General features: G+C 42.7%; 1 long non-coding RNA gene across 4 annotated transcripts in view; it reads right to left on the bottom strand.

The window, feature by feature from the left end:
* Nucleotides 1–5,629: 5,629 nt before the first annotated feature.
* Nucleotides 5,630–16,655, bottom strand: part of LOC122780795 — a 42,918-nt gene continuing 31,892 nt past the window's right edge. For all 4 annotated transcript variants that reach the window (XR_006361737.1, XR_006361740.1, XR_006361738.1 and 1 more), the window contains one exon: nucleotides 5,630–6,157. This is a non-coding gene — a long non-coding RNA (uncharacterized LOC122780795). The remainder of the gene's footprint in view (nucleotides 6,158–16,655) is intronic.

The raw sequence follows: 16,655 nt of genomic DNA, 5'->3' as shown, positions 1-16,655 counted from the left end.
CACTGGGTGGATAACATGGTTGGAGGGCGGGTGCCTGCGTGAAGCAGGAGGAGGAGGAGGAGGAGGGATGGAAAGATGCTTCTTGAAGGCGCCGTTGCCATAGGTAACCTGGATCTGTGCCAGGAGAGGGGAGTGAACCATTTGCATGTATTCAAATCTCACATGAATAATTCACTTTGAAGCACCCGCTGGAGCACGGGCAGACAATAGCTGTTCACACACATACAGATGCAGAGTATATGGGAGTATATGGGCGAAAAAAATGCACACAAATTCAGCGTTTTCATACGCACAAACCTCCGCCTGATCCTGTGTGAGAGAGGTGAGGAGGTTAAATTGGAAGACACACAGGAATAAAGCGTCTTGCAGCACTAAATCAGATGCGGATGCACCGACAAAGTGGCTGCGGCTGAAATATTGTTTTTGCATGTTCTTCCAGAGCTCATAAAACGTTCTGTTCTGGTTGGATGAGGCCACCTCGAGCAAAAACACAACAGATGGCGCATAACCAGGCATAGAGGCTGTTTAACTTTGGGATTATCCTGTAAATGTCACAGTACAGGAGGTTCAGGCGGGAATGTATAGCATCCATATGCATATGCACACACCCACTTTGAGGTGCTATGCTGAGCCCGGCTCCGGCTTGAAGATTTGCTCAGCTTTTTTTTTTTCTCCAGCACCTGCCCCTCACGGCTGCTTTCATAAATTCAGCGGCATTAAAATGCCTCGAGAGACATTTTATCTAACATAAACGGGCCTGTAAAGGTTTCACCATAAACCAGCCCTTAAAAAGCTAAGAAATGAGTGAGAAAATATGAAATCACAGCGCCGTGTCTATAAAAGTCAGTCAGGAGTGGCTATAATATCACACTGTATGCTGATATTTACAAGTGCTATAGGGACACTGTCCTCTCCTGTCACCACTCTCCCCGCTGCCTCTCCCCCATAGCTGAGTCTTGTTAATTTTATAAGATCCAGCATATTGCCACTTATCGGCTGGCAGCGTTGTAAAAGCTCTGGGGTCAGTGCATTACTGAGCTGCTGGGCTCCACTCTTCCATTAGAGGGAGTGTTCAGGCTGCGTTGGCCTTCACTCAATCAAATACAGACTCCAAATGGCTGCTTCAAGTGCAGATGAGGGGGCACAACACACACATTTCACACACACACACAGACACACACAGGCATGTACATACACATATGGAGACTCCTTGAATGCCTGGCTGTGAAACTATAGTGTACACATAAATCTGGACACATAAATCTGGGCACACACACACATACACTCATTGCTCTCCTCACTGCTCTGTTAAAGGTGGTGGTGGTGGTGGTGTGTTTACATGTTCATTTGCATGGAGGAGTTTCGCATTATTAAGAGAGTAAATGTGCAGGTGAGAGTGCTTGTGCTGCAGCTGACATTTCCCACCGGCAGATTTGACACTAAATAAGCAGCTTCTCGTCAAATGGATGAGAGGTGAGACGCGGAGATGCCTGCAGGATTATCGTGGAATCCAGATGGATTTGTTTTTTTGTCAGCCTGGATGTGAGGTCACTGTTTATGTCACTGCATGTGAAAGTATCAAAGTCATATGACGTTAAGGATGAGGAGTTTGCGATCATAATGATATCAGTAAATGCATTTTGCTAAAAATCCTAACATTAGGAGCAGTTATTAATCTGTGTTGCTTCATATTTAAAATACAGCATAATTGTCATCCTAACATTGTTGTTTAATTATTATGCTTGACAGGATTTTGTTAAGGGGATACCATTTTTTTTTTCTTTTTTCTTTTTAATCCAAATTTTGCTCCATGTGACTTCACATTTTTCCACACAAAGCATGCACGGAGGAGAGGACGAACCCGACCGCCGGCCTCATTCAGCGGGCGTTCATTTATAAACATGTATGTATTTCTACTTTACATGAGAATGGCAGGGGTCCTGTGAACCTTCTGCTCCCTGTGTCCACATTCAATGGCATGGCTGCAGTTAGCATGACAAACTAGGCTCCAAGTTCTCGGACATTCAAAGCAACCCGCCCCTCACCACCACCACCACCCCAGTCCCCCCCCGTACCCATATCCATGTCCTGACTCCACCACAGACCACCCCCTCCCCCAACCTGTGCCTCTGTACTGTGGGCCAATTTCATGAGGTGTCTGGGGGGCGACCAAGTTCAGGGCAGTTTGGGAGACGACTTCTGTGTGTTTAAACACACACACACACACACACAGATACACAAAAGGAGGTTCAGAATTACATTTATTTCTGTCAAAAAAAATAAAATAAATCTCATGTGAAGATACATGCGAATTTTACTGAAACATAAGATAAGATAAAATATAGTTCTCTATTATTCCCACAGTGGGGGAATTTCCATTCTCACAGCGGCAAAAACAAAGGTAATCAATAAGAAACATGCATTTCCACACGTGTGAAAGTACCATATAGAAAAATATTAATAATAACAAATATAAAAAGGAAAATTGAATGTCCATTATAGATATTTAGGTGGCAGAATATCTAGCGTATGGGCTTACAGTATAAACAGGATTAAAAATGAGATATTACACTTGTGTAAAAGGCATTTACTTCATCAGGGTCTGAATTCTTATTCACATGTATTAAAGTAATAATATGAAGTTAAAACAAACTGATTACCAATACAGCACACATTTTAAAAATAAGTAAATTGCCGTATTTTCTTACATATTACACCTTTAATCCTATTTGCTCATTGAAGGGAGGCACACGTTTAACGTTACTGTTTAAATGTTACTTTTGAATGATTGTTAATGAATTCATCTCCATCTATGATGAGAATGTAAAAAAGGATACAATAAACGGCGAGGCTGTGTTATATTTATTGACGCTTAATGGGCATACAGTCGTCTCGCGCTGTTAATCAGATATGTGTCGTGTCGAGATTGCTGTCATGAAATATGAAACACGTCAGATGTGAAAACTCCTTGAATATCTGAGTGTCTCATGAGGGCAATTGACTTGAACTCATTTGCTAAATTAAACTGTATTGTGTTTCTGAGTAAAGTACCAAGGTGCCGTAGAGTTTCATTAATTTTTTATTATTATTATTTCACACGGTGAAATAAAACGTACCAGTTGTGGAATTAAAAATAAAAACGCACAAGGAAGAAAAGCGTGAAATACGCAGAGAAAGACTTGGAGCACAACCATTTTTACTTATCTTTTACCGTTTAATGTGCTCGCTTTATTTGTTTACTCTTCTCCATCAAGTGAATTAATCAAATTTCCTTTATTTCATACATCTGCCTGTGTCCATGATCTCATTTAACCAACTGCTGTGGGTGTAAAGAAAGAAAGAAAGAAGCAATAAACGAGGAACAACAAAAGGCCAACGTTTAAACAGTGGGAGATGATATTAAAATATTTGGATGTCGTTTTTCTTCTTAATTTTACATTATTTTGGGTGTTGTTTAATTCCAGCCTGTTTTATTATTCTTAAATATTTCAATTTTTCATTGTAAAACTACCGAATCCCTGAAAGGTGCTAAAATAAACCTTTAGAACCAGTCTTTAGGGATTCTTTATAAAACAAATCAAAATGAAAGAAGAACAAATTAAATGCTTTTCTCGCACCTTTATGTTTCTTTACGTGCAGTAAAAATTCACATCCATCTATAAAGTCCTTTATTTGTTTTTACTGCTAATGAGCCTTGTGCAGCCCGGTCATGCTGTTAAAGGCCTTTGTGTTGTTAACAGTCAGGATGTTAGAGACTCTCCATTGACAAACTAACAAGTGAGCAATTAAAGGACAATTAGCCGACCCCTGAGGATTTGTTCAGCTCAATAATGGGGCTGTTTTTACCTCCCGATGAGCTCTCACCACAAGTTAGAGGGAATTTATAAACTTCCACAAGGAAAGGATGGAAATGTGTACGTCTGTGACAATTTAAGTGTTTGTGTTGTGTGTCTTTGCTTTAGAAGAGGCAAGAAAATCGAATGCATTATAATTGAAATTAGAGGATGTTATGAGGGACCCACTTTTTTTTAAAGATCCCAATTTACAATGCAGATCGCCACAAGATATGATAACATAACATTTCGGACTCTATTTAGTGCCATTTGTGCAGGTAAACCGGACATTTCCATGATAAATGATTTAAGAAATTACATTTTATGCACGTTATAAACAAATAAATGTCAAGTAAAAAGCTGTCCTGGTCCTGGTCCACAGAGGACCTGCGAATGACTGCTAGTAAATACTGTACAGAAAATACAGATAAGGGCATAAAACATATTTTCCACTCGTCTTCACCATCAGGATTGACCGGGCCTTGCTGTCAAGACTTTTACACTGTATACAGACTGCATGTGACATGATCCGTAACTCCATCTATAGGTGTTATGGTATCATTCCCACCATTAAAGAGGTTTTCCACCTTCCCAATGACCTCCGCCTCGCCTCACAGGACACAGAAAACGACCTGATGGCAATGTCTCTCACTGTACAGAGGGTGTGTGTGTGTGTGTGTGTAGTGATGGTCACTCCATGTCCAGACTCCCGTGTCTTTAAAAATCATGTGGGTTCAACCTTCTCCCTGGTGAGAGTGGGGGAATCCAGCGAGGCCAGTAAGCATGTATATCAGGCCATCTCACGGCTGGCTGGATGCTCCATGGGTGGCCCACCATGGTCAATACTGCACTGGTGACTGGACACACAGAATGGGATAATCTCCCACTGTCTTTCAGGGCCGTGGTGCACACACACACACACACACACACACACACACAGATCTCCTTTTATGATGGCCCCTGAACATAGAGGCTTGCCTGGCCCTAATTTCAGGTCAGAACCAGTCAGTTGGAGGCCGAGGAGAAACAGAGACTAAGAGGGGGAACCAGAGGGGAGCAAGGAGCCCATTTCAGCCAGAGCAGTGGAGCACACTGGGGACACTGGGGCATCGCCTCTACGAGGTGTTGCGGGGAAACAAAAGGAGGTGTGATCCCCTCAAAACATATCTGACCATTGTGTGTATGTGTGTGTGTGTGTGTGTGTGTGTGTGTGTGCGGGACAAGGTTATGAATGTGTATCATTGTTCAGAGTTTCCTTCAGCTCCAGCAACTCGCTTCAATGCCCCTGCTGCTCATACACAAAGACACCTAATTGACACCACAGATTTAGGCCACTAGGTTTAACTGTTCCCCTTCCAACCCCTTTAACCACCGCTGGAATAATCAGCGCAGTCCAAACCAACACAAACCTGTGCCCTCCCATGCCATGTCCTCCATGATACTTTGATACTTTCACCGTTTGTAGCAGTATTTTATATTTTTATTGTCAATAAAGCCCATGAAAATGAAATTGTGGTTTTGTAGTCACAAAAACGTATGGATTTCCATTTAAACAGCTTACAGATATACATAAACTTTTACGAAAGCATAAATATTTATGGCAAGCAGCACTAAAACATTTTGTAAGCATGACATGTCTCAAAGGAATATTTTAAGCTGTGAATTAAAACACATTTGCATTCCTAGAAAGCCTTTACTACTGCGGGAAAGTAGGTGGGATTATAATAAATAGGATTAAAATGAAAGCACATCACATTGATAATGTCTGTTTACATAGTCAAAAAAAACTCAGGCAGTTTTTCATTTCACAAATTGTTCAGTTTTATTGAAAAAGTAAATCATATCAAGGCAATACATTTGAAATTTCACTGATTAATAAGTAACTTCATTGCAGGATATATAAACATATAATATGTGCACACAGTCCTGCAAACAACAAACTTGTCAAACAATTTTACAGTCAAATACTTGACTGTACAATTAATGAGTTAAAAAAAAAGAAGTACCCCTCAGGGTCTCGTTAATGAACCTAAGTTTTGGAAAAAATATTGCTTGGCTCAGGTCTGTTGTGCACTTCAGACGGCTAATAAATTGATTCAACCTCCAAACATACCTTTTAAAAGCGTCTCCGACTTACCTGTCCACATCCTCCGCACAGACCGCAGACAGCACAGCTGAATTACACACACACACACACACACACACACACACACACACACTGATGCTGTCTCTTGCATATGTGGCCAAGTGTGTGCAGATTAGCCGTCGGTTCTTTGTTCTTCGTAAGAGTCGGGCCCAGCGATGGAGGCCCCATTTGGCTGCAGCTGTGAAGACATAATCAAACAAACAAAGAGTCATTAGTGACGAGAAGACCTCACACTCTGCACATACATTTAGTCTCTTTAATTTTCAACTGGTAATATTTCCCCCATTCTCTGTGTTTTAAAAAGTTTAAAAATATTATTATGCAGGGATTGATTTTCCTAAGAGGACTTATGTATATAAAAACAAAAACCCTGATATCACACCAATTACTATTAGAATAGAATAGGATAGGATATTCTGTAGTTGTGTAGTCAGCAGTCATGTGCATCCACATGCAGACAACAACAAAGGATAAAATTCATATAATTCAGGCAATGGATAAAAAGATAAGAATAAAATGAATTTATTAATAAATAACAATACAACCCATAACACCAAAGCTGTTCAAATAAAATAATAATTTCAGTTTCTTCATATTCCGTCCAAACTGTCACATACACGTCATCATAAGATCTCTTTAGGACAAAAAAGGAATCTAATGATGCAGGAACTCTGTGTCATTTTGCTTAGTAATTGCAATATGAACACTGTTTTGTAAAGTAATCCCTTACACTACTGGTTACGAGGTGAAGTAATCCCAATCCCAACACTGAGTCACTACAGTAACTCGAGGGGGATGACGCTGCACGACACCGTCTGTGTCACCAGACACCACAGCAAACTGTTCATTTTAACGGGAGAGTGCGTTTGTTTGTGCGTCTATCAGCTGTCTGTATCAATGCTGAGCATGACCCCCTGAGTTCGCAGACAGCCATGGGTCAGAGGTCGAGGCAGAGCCTGTCTGGGCTTCCTGCCTGACCCCGATGCCTGCAGCACATACATACACACACACACACACACACACACACACACAGTGGAGGGGAGGATGGGCCCCCTACCAGACTAATATCACCTTTGGGATTAGGATCCAGACAGAAATACATTGGATATGCTTGGTCATAAAACAGGACTCACACACATGACACACAGCATGCATACACAGTATTTCAGATATGCTTGGTCATAAAACAGGACTCAGTTGCACCACATGACACAGAGGGGAGCAGCAAAGATGCTGAGTCTGAGAAGGCCATCTAATTATCTTTCAGTGCTGAGTTAAAGAGAAGAACAGAGGAGGCTGGGGACGTTCAGGCGTCACAGGAGAAAAACGAGCTTACACACAGTGCTGGCTAACAGATAGAGGGCACCTGGAGAAAAAAAAATATATATATATATACATATATATATATATATATATAAGTATCAGTATAAGGCAGCTATGAAAAAATGTGTACATGTTACTTCAGGTGAGAGTGAGGCACTACAGTGCACTGTGTGTTGTTTCCTGGGATGTGTCAAGCAGTTTGTGTTTTAAACCAAGCTCCGGTTTAGCTGCAGGAACACAGAGCCCAGTTCATCACTCTGGATAAAACAACATCAGCATGCCAGGCACTTGAAAAAAAAAAAAAAAAAAAAAAGATGTTGGACTGCGGTATCACAGCACAGAGCGAAACAAACAACAACAACAACAAAAAAAAGGTCAAATTCACAGAAGCTGACAGGCTTCAGTGCCAGGCCATTGGGGGTAACTCCCCAAATATGCCCACAGTGTTAAGCCTGTTAATCCCCCGTATTATTGCAACATCTGTGAGGTCTAGAGAGGCTCTGCCAGTGATTAGCAAGACAGATGTAAACAATATCCTGGCTATAGAGAGGAGAGGAGAGGAGAGGAGAGGAGAGGAGAGTGCCTGGTTGATCTGGATAGCACTCTGCTAGAAGGATAAGGAAAGTAGACATGGAAAGAATGTGGAGAATATAAAGCAGGTAAGGTGGGACTGAGTGCGTCAAGGGATTCGGGGGGGAAAAGAAGAAGAAGAAGAAGAAGAAGAAGTGGAGGTTTTGACGGGGGAAAAAAAGCCGTAGAGGAAGAATTTTTTTTTTTTTTTACTGGAAGAAGTCGCAATCAATTGAAAGAAGATGACGTGGAGCCATTGAATACAGTAAATGGGGGAGGCCCACGGAGACAGAAGGTGACAGTATGGAGGGAGAAGGAGCAGCAGATGACGGCAGACCCGGGGCCAGGCACACCCCAGATGAGACACCGGGGAGACGTGTCTAATTTATGCAGAGCAAGTCCCCCAATAGCCATGAGAACGGAGGGAGCAGCTATGGGTGCTAGCAGTGTGAGAGCAAGAGAGGCACAGGGAGGAAAGGGGGGGATGGGGGTCTCTCTTTTTAATTTTTGGAGAGACAACAAGGGGGTGGAAGCTGCTCTATTCAGGCAAGGCTGTCCGTCTGACGTCCCATTAAGGTTTGGGACAGGGTCTGGGGAACAAGGCGATAAAGGGGAGAGGTAAGGGAGCAGGAGGAGGAGGAGGAGGAGGAGGAGAAGTGAGGGAGAGGCCAATTCTCAACACCCTCTCTGCTCGACGCGCACGCTCCCCACTCCAGTTGACTCCTTCAGTCTGGCTCCCTCTCAGATCCATGGGCCCGTCCGTTTGCTTCCCCGCATACTGATTTCACATTACCACAGTGCAGAACGTGAGCGAAAAACAGACAGTGACTAAATCCGAGACGAGTAACTCGGCTGATGGGTTGACTGCCTGAGTGGAGAGAAGAGCACCTGAGCAGCCACACAAGGCCACACTGGCGTGCTGAAGTGTCTCACTGGTCTTTGCTGTAACTGGTGACACAACGAGGCTTAATAATAGCAGATATTCTATTGATATATTTTAAATATACGAATACATTTACTGGATTTTTGCACAGTGAACACGCACTAAAAATGGTATTTTGTATGGAATATGTGAGGGTGATGATATGATGTATGCAGGAAAATACAAATTTTTTTTTTATTATTATTTCCTGGCATAAGCAGCATTAAAGATTGTATATTTAATATGAAAATGTTCACATAAATGTCAGCCTCTGAAAGAAAAACGCGAGTCTCGAATGAGAGGAGACGCACTGTAGCCTATGCTTTGTGTATGTGAGTCCTGGCTGATGGCCAAGTGAATCTGTGTGTGTGTGTGTGTGTGTGTGCGTGTGTGTGCGTGTGTGTGCGTGTGTGTGCGTGTGTGTGTGTGTTCATACACCCAGAGTAAGAAGCAGGGCAGACAGCCAGTGAGGGTGATGGTTGAGTCTGGTGATGCAGGCGGACAGTTTAATGACAGTCCTCACCCCTGAACATACAAGCCAGTGAGCGGCTGCTGCTCACGCACATGTACACACACACACACACACACACACACACACCGTATGACATGTGCACGTACATGTGTGATGTATGTGGTGTGGCGTTTTTCAGAAAAAGACACCAGGGCTGGTGAAAATGAATGAGAAAGAAATCTCTCCATGTATGACCCTGGAAAACACAACTGCACACGGCTTGAAATGACTAACAGGCGTCACGTTATTCGGTTAAAAAGTAAAAAGGGGTTTATCACGTTCACACCTGTCATTCCCCATTTTTGACAACAAACACTGCACAAGCATGTGATTGGAAACAATGCATTGAACCTAATTATCACAGTGTAGCTCTTCCACACTAATATTAGCTTCTCCAAGATGATAAACACCATCGCTAGTGGCTGTTCATGTCACCATGGTTACTGTTTTGCATCCTTTACTTTGTTTTCATCAACCATTTCATGACATAAATGACTCTGAGTTGTAAAAAATAAGGATGGCTACAAACATAAGAGCAAGCAGCCAGAGAAGTGCACAGCATTGCGATGGAAATGATGCATCTCTGACAAAAAAAATAGAGCAGATGAAGACAGTATTAGCCCATTAAAACCTGCATGCAAAAACCTGTTTGTTTTGACCAGTGGGAACAGGGTTTTAAAGTAGTAGAAAGTTCTTCACTGGAACAGGAAGGCTCTGTGTTTTCATAAGTCGTGCCGGCTATGCCTTGCATCTTATTCAGCAGGACTTTCTCGGGTCTGGATTTGAATTCGAGCCCAAACAAAGACATAGAGCCACCTCATTAAAAAAACATGTCATTGGATCAGACCTTGGCTGAATTGTGTGATTTTCCCTCCTACCATAAGTGACCGTGACTGAGCGTCAGGCTGAATGAGACGCCGGATAGAGGCCTACCAATGGAGCGCCACGCTGCATCCCAACGGGAACCACCCCTTCACAGAGGGGGACACATTTACTGCTTTGTTGGTCTGTTAACACAGCTTTTTAAAAGCGCCTCTTTATGGACTCAGCTAAGCAAACTGCAAACCTGGTTTTCTTGTGCCAGAAGGAGAAAGTAAAGAAAGAAAGAAAGAAAGAAAGAAAGAAAGAAAGACGAGATTGGTTTTCATATGAGGAAACTTTAAAGCAATGACAACGAGCGGCAAACAAAGGTTCGAGTGAGAAATGGATTTTTATTTAGTTTTATGTGTTATGAAATGAACACGGGTGAAAGATATTTGCAGTCAAACCTACAATCTTATTTTAATATTTCAAATCCGCCCTCAAGACAATATAATCCCACGCATGCAGAGGATTCTGTGCATCTGCTCCCGCGGCATGTAATCACCTGAGAACTGAACTTAGCAGGAGTCAGATGCAGCAGAATCAGGTCAGTGACAAACTGTACTGTCTCACTGTGTCCTCTGATACAGTCAGCACACGTTTACCCAGAGGACTTAAGATATCCTGCTGCTGAAACAATAGGTGTGTGTGTGTGTATTTTCTTTTAACTCTATAGGACTTTTTCTGGCATAAACACTGACCTTGTCAGGACGAGTTGTCCTTGCAGAGACCAAAACCCGATCCCGATGAGGTATTAACTGGTTAATCTTAGGTCTAAGATTTTAATTGTGCTTATAGCTTAAGGTTAGGTTCAGTTTAAAGTGAGACATTAACTGGTTATGGTTAAAGATATAGGGACTATACTTTGTTAAGACTGTTCAGATGAATGGAAATCATTGCAGTGTCCTAAGAACAATAGCTGCACAAACCTGTGTGTGTGTGTCCTGCCTGGGAAACCTGTGCAGGGGACTTAGTTAGTCTCACCGGGTGCTCAGGATGACAGTGAAATGAATAACAATGAACTTGCTGAGAGTCAAGTTCAGAACATTAGAGATGAATAAAAGCACAAGGAGCACAGCCATACACAAAACAAGTGTGTGTGTGTGCTTGTATTTGTCACCTCTATCGGACCTTTTCTGGTATAAACACTGCCCTTGTCAGGACCAGTAGTCCTCAAGGAGACCAAAACCTAGTCCTAACGGAACTGGTTAATTTAATTTATTATTTGTCATGCATTTATTAGTTTAGAAATTAATTTGGTTAATTTCTAAGATCTGAATTGGTTAACTGGTTATGGTTAAGGCGGTTGAGGCTGTCCAAATGAATAGAAATGCAGGGTCTTAAGAAGAACAGCTGTACAAACCTGTGTGTGTGTCTGTGTGTGTGTGTGTGTAATTGCGTCAAAACACTCAGGAAATATCTCAATATGAGCAGAGCAGTGTGCACCACAGAGAAGCATGCACACACACACACACACACACCTCCTCTCTCGCTCTCTCCCCTCCCCTTCCCCATCTCGCCGTGCACATGCAGCAAGGACCCCATCCTCGCTATTCTTCTGCTGTCTGCTGCGCGCCTGATGAAAAAGCAAAACGACATTGGGGGGTACACATGCCTGAAGGCAAGAAAACGCACACAGGTAAATCACAGCTCCAGCACACATGTGGGCTTTTAATAGGGGTTTCTCGGGCTCGCAGGCAGGGATCCACCTCGCCATACGCCATGACTGGCCATGTTGCACGTATTTCAATAGGAAGGAAATGGGACTGAAACAGCCTTCATTGCCACCCAGCAGAGAGGACGGTCTACGGGGCTGAGAATGCATCTGAATACATTTACATAGAGGCCGCGCTACATTGACTGAGGCACTGCTGTGAGAGAGAGGACCACGCTCGTCATCTGAGTTATCACCGAGAGGAGAGGGTCGGAATAAAACAGGAAATGTGCTCCCGTGTTAATGATATCTGTCGTGTTTATGCACCAGAAACACATGCAGGGGAATGACAGACTTATTATTTAATGGAGAGATGTGAGGTTGGTGGGAGATTAGATCAAGAATTAGTTTAAGTACAAAAAAAAAAACAAAAAAAAACACAATCACTTTGTTTCTAAAATAAACACACGGACATAAAACTCTGCAGTTAAAATATCTTCATCACAATGTAATCTTATCTTAATAAAATCTCGCTGAAGTGTTGTTTTGTTAAATAAAATAGAATATTTGAGGAGGAAACCATTTTTTTCTTTAAAAGATATCTTAAGGAAAATAAGGTAAAACTCATGTTTTTTTCTCCTTCAACTGTGTAAAAATATATTTGGTAGTCGAGTGACTTCAATATACTGCAGATAGGAGACCCTATTTCTTAGCACACAGCTCCAGATTGTATTTAATGATAAACTGACCAGATTTTACTGTAAAATATATATATATACTTTTAGAGAGGATGGGATTCCACTAACCTTTTAATAAAATAGATGGAATTGTAAGTGACTCAAGGTAGAGAGAGCACCTTTTGGAGAGGGCACTTTAATTTTAAGAATTAGAAAAACAAACAGAAGGCTCACGGTGAAGCCCTGTGATAAACCTCTTGCAGATATAGTCAGCTCGCCAAACCGTTGTGTCAGATCTGTGCCTGAGGAAAGGCAGAGGGGGAAAGAGAAGCAGCGAGAAGGGGAAGAGAGCAAAACATGGGTGAAAAGGTTCAGCAGGGAGGAGGGCTAAACCCCAGAAGCAAGAAAAAAGATTGTGTGTGCAGTGTGTTTGTAGTTCAGTGTGTGTGTGTGTGTGTGTGTGTGTGTGTCGTGTGTCAACCCCAGCTGGGCAGACATTTACTTGACATGCTGATAGGGATTTAAGCAGTGGGTGGGTGGTGTGTCTGACCAAGGTGAGTGAATGCGCAGAGAAGGGGAGCTGGTGAGAATCAGAGGGAGGAGGGGGGTGGTGGGGGAGGAGGGTGGGTGACCAGAGGGGCGCACAAAACTGCCGTTACTAAGCTTGATTTCAGCGCGAGTTGAGACGATTAGGAGACGGGAGCAGAAATGAGGAGACAAACAGGGGGTAAGGGAGGTGGGTTTTTGTAGGAGAACCCTCCAGGCTATGGAGAAGAAGGGGGACTATTGAGGTGATGAGGGAAAGCGGGTCTTCTTTTCAGACAGTCTAATGAAGCATAAGTCCCCAATGAAGAATAGAAGCAGGCTACCGCAGGGTGGGTTAGCTCCAGCCTCAGCTCCTTTCCATTTCTCCTCTCCTCCACATCCCCTCTTTTTCTTCCTTTCCTCCCCTCGTGTCCTGCAGTCCCTCCTCTTAAAGGGCTTACACTGTTAATTTCAAAGTGGCGTAACGTGCCGCAAGCTCTCACACACACACACACACACACACACACACTCACATTGGGTTTGATGAAATGGCATTGATAGAGCTGCATATCACGAATAAAAAGGATTGCTATTGACGCACGGCTTCATCAGGAAAATGTGACGCATGGCAAAGCAACGCATGAAATTAACAAATGGCCCCAGAGTGAGAGAGTGAGGCTGCACACGGCGTCACACACACACAAGTTTGATGCCATTTTTCAAATGCGTTGACTTAAAAACAGACTGTAGCAGGTACATATGTTTCTAAATGCGGCGTGCACATACGATGAACCCCCGAGCAGACATGTTAAATTATAGGAAGCAACAGACTGAGACAGACAGACAGGGGGGGGTATATGTGTGTGTGTGTGTGTGTGTGTGCATAAATGATGAAGAGCAGACAGACAGGTATATGTGTGTGTGTGTGTGTGTGTCAAAGTGTGTCTGACTGCTTGGCGGGGTTGTTTGACCACGGGGTTGACTGGGCTGCAGGACTGATTTCTGTCTCGATTTGGCTGAGGGCCGACTGGAGTCTGGTCAGAGGATGACGGGGGTTGGGTCGGGTTCCCTCTGCCCAAGTTGTCTCTGCGAGGCAAGAAGCAGCTTATAAAATAAGCAAACACAGAGGAAGCTTCAACCAGTCAGCTGGGTGTGACTGTCAGACGAACAGCACACACACACACACACACACACACACACAGCCCTGAAACCCTCTCCCACCCCCACACACCGCTGACCTTGACCCCTGAGGTCCCTCCTAACCTGTTTCTGAATGGAAGTCAGTGCAGCTGGGGTGTCTGGCCGTGAACTAACCGCAACCCCCTCCGCGACACAGACCTCCTCATCATGAAATCATTTAGCCCGTTCCCACGCTTGATGACAAGGATGCGACGTCTTCTTGTGAATGGCACGATCTAATATGCATGTGGCCGCCATCATGTTCGCCGCCCATGTCTGTTTCCAAGGGCAACAGCAATCGCAGGATTTGGAGTGATTTGTATTGACGTGGCCGGTAAACATTAATCTAAATGTTTTATTTTGAATATAAGAGGCTTTTCTTTTCTACACCTCTTTGCTTTACGACACAAATTGCATCTGCAGTCTCTCTCGCTCTCAATGGCTGCCTCATATAAAGCCCATGGCCTGAGCACATATGCTATATAATGTGTGTGTGTGTGTGTATACTTGTATTTATTGCCTCTTTAGGACCTTTTCTGGCATAAACACTGACCTTATCAGAACCAGTAGTCCTCATGGAGACCAAAACCTGGTCCAAATGCGGCAGAAACTCATTTCTTAGGTTACATTTGAATTGTGGTTAGATTGAAGTTATCGTGAGGCATTCACTGGTTATGGTTAAAGTTAAACACTTTGTTCAGGCTGCCCAAATGAATGGAAGTCAATGCAGTGTCCTAAGAAGAATAGCGGCGCAGACCTGTCTGTGTGTGTGTGTGTGTGCGTGTGTGAGCTCGTAAACACCATTCAACGGGTTCAAACCCCTCCACCTTCACATTTTCATTACGGCCAAATCTCAGGCCTGTGCTACAGCAGCGTGGCCTTTTGCTGGCGAGCAGGCAGTTTAATCACACATACAGCACTACTCCATTTTCATTTCCTTTTCATACAGCCTCCATTCCACTCCAGCTTCATAATTCTCCCCTCAGAGCTGTCTAGGCTGTCTGAGAATTTGCAGCATGTTGAAATGACATAATCAGTGACTTGGATAAATGCCTGACTGTTTTTCCACAAGTCTATAATCAGACTTGGGGCTCAGTGTTGCAGCTCTGAGGAAAGAGCAGCAGCAGCAGCAGCAACACTTGACTTTGGAATGACTTCTTAAGGAGGTTAGCTTCACGTAAAGAATTTGCCTGAGCATCAGCGAAATGAATCCATTTTACTTTGCCAAGTGAATTCTGGTGAATAAAATGGTTCTTGTTAAATACAGAAGTGGAATAAAGGATATTTTGCTCAAATCTATCCATTTACTTCAATGTTTATTTATGAATCTTTATCATTGTGATTGCTGGAGTAATCAAATGGATTATGACAGCTTGATGTATAAATAATAACCCCATTTACCACGTGAAATAGATCAGATTCAAATAAATGTTCTTCTTTATGGCCCCTTCAAGAATTTGTGATAATTGTGCATTTTATCGGAGTGAAATATTTAACAAAGATACATTAAAACATTTGAAATATCAACACTTCTATTTGTAACCTCTATTTTCGCTGGAATGAGGAGGTGGCTGCAGATCACTCGTTTGTTAAATAAAGTGCACGGAAGAATGAAAGACACACGTGGAACGGGCCAGGATGAATTGAGCGATGACTGCAAATGCTTTCAGCAACTATTACTTCAGTGGGTGGAACGCATTCAATCAATACCTAAGCAAACAAAAAGGCAGTGGGCAGTCAGAATGAGAAAAGCTGCAGTAGAGTGGATGACAATCGCACACGCACACACAACAGAAATGATGTGAAATTACTCTAAAAATACCTGTTTTTTTTTTGTCTTTTAAATAATAAAACTATCCGAATCACAGCGTCGGGGTCAAGTCATAATTTTGATCTCCAGTGTGTTGCTGTATTTCACTTTAATGTCATTTATGTGTTGACGAAGCAGTCGCCTATAAAAATAGATTTCATGCACACAATGTGGATTCGTATTCATAATTCAGTCGCATACATTTTACATAATGTCTACGTCCATTATTCATTTCATTAAGAAAACCATGATGCAGGATAGTAACACACACACACACACATAACCAGTATTACCATAAAAGCTTTCTGCAGCAGCTTATGGTGTGGAGGTGAGTGTCCTGTTTATCCTATGAGTGTAACATTCATACCCATGTGACATAGATGACTAAATGTGTACGTGTGTGTGCAGAGAGAGAAAGAGGGTGTGTGTGTGTGTGTGTGTGTGTGTTAGTGCCCACTATGGCCGCTGACAACACACAGACAAACACGTGCTTCATAAAACATGGTCTGTGAATATGGAAATGACAAATATTTAATACGTATGAAGTACTTCATTTTGTAAACAGTTAACACTACACACACACACACACATTAAATATCATATGACAGATTTAAACACAGCTACTCCTCACGATGAAGAAAATC

This window comes from Solea senegalensis, linkage group LG14 (assembly GCF_019176455.1).
Source record: "Solea senegalensis isolate Sse05_10M linkage group LG14, IFAPA_SoseM_1, whole genome shotgun sequence".
NCBI lineage: Eukaryota > Metazoa > Chordata > Actinopteri > Pleuronectiformes > Soleidae > Solea > Solea senegalensis.
This window is presented reverse-complemented; position numbering and strand designations above follow the sequence as displayed.